Raw genomic sequence first — 5,380 nt, 5'->3', positions numbered from 1 at the left:
AGTGTTAGCAAGGCTGATGAAAACTCAGATATGGCTGCCAGTCAGCTCTGCGATGTGGGGTGTTCTCAGCATAGGAACAATGACTTCTGTGAACACCCCTCTCTTGGAGAAAGCCGCCTCTGAGTTCTTGCTCCTGAGTTCTTATTCCAATGCCAATGCCAGCCAATCCAGTTCCTTTCTGTATGTCCCTGGATCCTCCCAAGCCACTGCCCCAGTGCTGGAGCTTAGAGGGAGAAGGACCATGTAAGTTCATGTGCTGGCCCTCTAAAAGTAACTTTCTGAGTCTCCAGTAGCCTCTGTGCCACTCAGCCACATCGCTGCTGCTTTTTACAGCCCAAAGTTACAGGGGCTTCTTTTCCCAGCTCTGGAACCCTGGGCTAGGGATCTAGTGTAGAGATGGGACTCCTTGTTCCTCATGGGAGGCCTCTGCAGCTAAAATATCCCTCCTGATTAAACAAACATGGGTGTAGGACCAGCCCATTCTACACCTCGGCTCTCCTACCAGTCTCAATGTACTTTCTTCTTTACTTCACTTTCATTCAGCCAGATTTCAGGCAATTCTGAATGATGGTTATTCTGTATTTTATTTGTAATTTTGATGTGGTTGTGGGTGGTGGTGAGAACCAGCATTTACCTATGCCATCATCTTGGTTCTCTATTCCTCTTTATTTTTAATTTATTTTATTTTTATTGATTTTAGAGAGAAAGGGAGAGGGAGAGAGAAATAGAAACATCAGTGATGAGATAATTATTGATTGACTGCCTCCTGCATGCCCCTTACTGGGGATTGAGCCCACAACCCAGGCATGTGCCCTGACTGGGAATTGAACCGTGATCTCCTGGTTCATAGAATGATGCTCAACCACTGAGCCACACAGGCAGGGCTCTAATTCTCTTTCTTGATTGAAATTGAAAAGATGTGAAAACACTACAAGGTTAATGAGTGAATGCCTCGAACTATGACCAGCATAGCACCTGTGATCAGGGCTACTATTTGTTTAATTTGTTGTAGATTATAGTCATTCCCTAGGATCTATTCGGTTTCTGCAGGAGCCAGACTGGTGAATTAAATGGAAATACGATTGGTATCACCACTTTGTACACTTGAGGTCTTTAATGATGGTACAAAGTTCTGTCAGCCACCTCAGAATACAATATTATTTTTGATTTACCACCTTGGGTGATAGGGGTATTTTCATAGTTTTATATTTGGTATTATTCACTACGATAGGTCTTACCCTAGAGCGAGGGACCCAATGTTGAAGCTAATCCAACTACTGGGAATGTCAATTACAATTTTACACTTAGGGATCAAGGAAATGACCACAGGGATGTCACTGGACTCAGCAGGACCACAGTGAGCTGTACATTAACCAGGACTCCATTTATTGCCTGGCCCTGTAGACTTCCACACTAACAGGGATATCCAAGTGTCAATGTCAATACAGACCCTATGTGTCCATATACCTTGAATTGTCTCGGTCTTCCCTTTTCCCCATTGATTACTCACTAGTGAAAGACCTTTAGGAAACAATTATTATCATGGGTTGAATTGTGTCTCCTCAAAGAAGATATTTTGAAGTCCTGTGAATGTGAATAGGATCTTTGCAGATTTAACCAGGCTGAGATGAGTTTAGTTCATCAGGGTGGGCCCTAATCCAGTATGACCCAAGTCCTTATAACAAGAGGAAAGTTGGACACAGAGACAGACATTCACAGAGGGAAGATGGTGTTAAGACATGGAAAAGTTAATGTGAAGATGGAGAATTGGAGTGATATACCAAGGAATGGCAAACCACCAGAAACTAGCAAAAAAACAAGGACGAATTCTCCTCCAGGTTTTAGAGGGAGCATGGCCCTGCCAACATCTTGACTTCAGACTTCTGGCCTTCAGACTGAGAGAGAATAATTTTTGTTATTGTCAACCACCTAATTGTAGTACTTCGTTACGGCAGCCCTTGGAAGCTAATACAACCTTTGTCACAGTACAGCTTGCCATGGTGTTGCAGAGTCCTACCTTTTTAGTCGATGGATTTCAACTCTGCAGATTGGCTCAGATCTAGAAACTACATAAGGTATTATGATATTTTACTGGGACAGCCTTTGCTGGGAATAGCCTTCTGCTACTCTATTTTTGCCTTTGTTGTTGTTGCAGATATTAAGCAGCACCTTCCTTGGAAGCCTGTTTTTTGCCCTTGAGGACACCAGGTTCTGTTAATCAATTCCACAACTCCCTTATGGTCATGACTCTTCGGCTGCCTCTGTGACCTCACTAGTAGGTAGGGTGGTTGCAACCTTGTGGCTTCTGGTGGTCAAGCACAGCCTCCTGGCTGCTAGTGTTTCAGGGCTCTCATTCTAACCACGGATATCTACGTCCAGCTCTGGGGCCACCCTTCCTATGGTCAGCCTTGGGTTGCCCAGCAGAGCCACCACTGAGCATCATGGTGATGCTGGTGCCCCCTCACCAGTGTATTCCTAATGCCTTGGTGAAGGTGTGTCCTCTGGCCTCCTATGGGGAATCATCCACTGGTCAATCTTCTGCCTCACCCAGTGTGTCCATTCCAGCATGCCCTCAGCCCCTTCATCCCTTCCTTGGCCACTTGCCAGGGCAGCTTGGAAACTTCTCCTTCATCCAGCATCACCCAGTCGTTTATTCAGTAGAGCATTTGTCCATCCCCTGGAGTCCTTGCCAAGATATTAAATTCTGACTCTGGGGAATTGCCATTGAGTCAATGAATTTCTGCTTTCTCCAGTCTTATATTCTGGCTCTTTTAATCAAGTCCCTCTTTTAATCAAGTCCCTTCAAAAATCAGTGCCAGGAATGCTTCCCTAACTCCTGCCAGTAGATATGACTCAATCTCAAGGCAACTTTGGTAGGTAATATCTTTCCTTCCTTATCAGGCACAGCACATACCCAAACAGGTTATGCGGGACTTGACTGTAGTTATCACTTAGGAGTGGAGCAAAGAGGTGGGGAGTTCCTCAGGGGCACCAGCTACCCTATAAGGAAGACTAGGAAGACCCTCAAATGAGGTGGAGGTGTCATCCAGTGGGAGAGAAGAGAGAAAGAGCACCTGCAATGCAGGTCTAAGAAAGTTTCCACCAGGCTGGTGGGGAGTCACAAAGCCTAAGTCCTTCGTTAAAGGAGCCCATATCTTCTAGACACAAGGAGTCCCTCCCTTCTGAGTGCAAGACACCCAGGTCCTGGTTAATGAAATGGGGCTGATACTTATCATACAGGAAGCTGTGAGGACTGAATGAGACAGTGCCTGAGAATGAACCCCATTGGAGGTGACAAAATATACCACTTTCCTTTTCACATCCAAGGCAGATGTCACAAATTCATGATAGCATTTTTCACAGGGAGGCCTGATTCAGCCCCTGAAACATTCTCAATATAAAGTAGCAAGTAGTATATGAAATAAAGTATTATTCTTTTTTTAAAAATATATTTTATTGATTTTTTTACAGAGAGGAAGGGAGAGAGATAGAGAGTTAGAAACATCGATGAGGGAGAAACATCGATCAGCTGCCTCCTGCACATCTCCCACTGGGGATGTGCCCACAACCCAGGTACATGCCCTTGACTGGAATCGAACCCGTGACTCCCCACTCCGCAGGCCGACGCTCTATCCACCGAGCCAAACCGGTTTCGGCTAAAGTATTATTCTTAAATAGGATCTAGGCACTGACCTAACTCCCTAACCCCAAAAACTCTTTGTTGGGAGTCCCAAGACATTTCAAGGGCTTATTAAACTGGTCTCTGTGAGCATATTCTGTAACTTCCAGGTATTCTGTTAGGATACTGTTATCTAAACAGTGCACAGCAAAACTTTGGTTCATGGGGAGGACATTCATTTCCTTGAGTTCTTTGCCAATTTTTGATGTAGGGAAGTTGAGGGTGGGGTCTCTGGTAACCATGGTGTAGAGAGGAGGGAGGACAGTTGTGTGTGTGTGTGTGTGTGTGTGTGTGTGTGCGCGTGTGCATGCAGAAATAGAGTTGGTGGAATTGTGGATGGGGTTGTAAAGGGTCTATTTCTCTATAGGGTGAGGGGGAGGTATGTGCTTCTCTGAAGGTTCCCACAGGGACACAGACCTGTGTTAACTGAGCAAAGGTTTAGAAATATTGTGTTACTAGAGGCCTGGTGCACGATATTAGTGCATGGGGCGGGGAGATGAGGGTGAGGGGGTGCGTTTCCCTCAGCCCAGCCTGCGCCCTCTTGTAATCCAGGACCCTTTGAGTAGGATCCCTAGGCCTTGCGGGCAATCAGGGTCTATTGGGGCTTTCCTTCCCCCAGCTGCTGGCAGCTGGTCCCGCCCCTGCCCCTGCCACCGGTTGCCTCCCTCTGCAGGTGACAGGAGTAGAGTGTGATTGCTTGGCTGGCCTGGGCCTCCCTCTGAGGGGCGATTGTGGGGCATTGGCGGGGCCCCCTGACCAATCGCACTGCACCCGCCTTGGCTGGCCTGGCACTAGTGCGTGTCATAGTGTGATCGTCTGCAAGGTCGTCCAGATGGTTGTTCTGTTGTTCGTTCGGTCGGTTGGTTTGCATATTACACTTTTATTATTATAGAAAATGGTATTCAACCCCAAAATCTTCTGTGTTTAGTTGAATAAAGATGAAGGGAAAAGGAAAACTTTCTTCTGTCTACTTCTTTCTCTTTCACTCTCCCAACTAATCAGACTGGCTTGGGCAGCTCTGCATGGAATGGAAATGGATTCTTCTCAAAACAGCCATAGGTCCTATTGAGACACACAGACACACACACCACATCACTGCCACCACAACCAATGTTTTCAGCAGTGTTCATACAAGACACATTGCAAAGAAGCAGAAAGTATTTCCTGGGTCAGCAAAACTCTGACACACATACATGATGTCTGGTAGTGACACCATCTTCTCATTGTTTTATTGAATCTTTTTTTTTTCCCTTTTAACTGATGGAGGAAATGGGTCACATTCTCTTCCCTTCCTCCTTTCCCCTAAAAGCTGTCTACATGTACACTTTTCTTTTTACTTGGTGTCAAGGAACAAAATTCTCATTATTTTCTGGCATATAAACTGCCTTTAATGCCTATATGACAGCCTCAGGGAAATCTCTTTTCTTAGCCCTACTTTGTCCTTCCGAGGAAGAATCTGTTCGTGGAGGCCTCTCTTAGTGCAGGCTATAAGAGGCCAAGAGGTTATTGTTTAAATTTGGGATTTCTATACTTTCTGTATGCTTCTTTTTTCTCTTGCTCATTGTATGACATTGGCACATCTTGATTTTTGCTGATTATTTCAGAATACTTCTCTATTTAAAGAGGTAATTTGTGTGTGTGTGTGTGTGTGTTGAGAAGGGAAATGAAGGAAGAAAGGAGGATAGGAAATCAAATATAGGG

Source organism: Myotis davidii, unplaced genomic scaffold (genome assembly GCF_000327345.1).
Source record: "Myotis davidii unplaced genomic scaffold, ASM32734v1 scaffold80, whole genome shotgun sequence".
In the NCBI taxonomy this organism is placed as follows: domain Eukaryota; kingdom Metazoa; phylum Chordata; class Mammalia; order Chiroptera; family Vespertilionidae; genus Myotis; species Myotis davidii.
Note: the sequence above shows the minus strand (reverse complement) of the source record.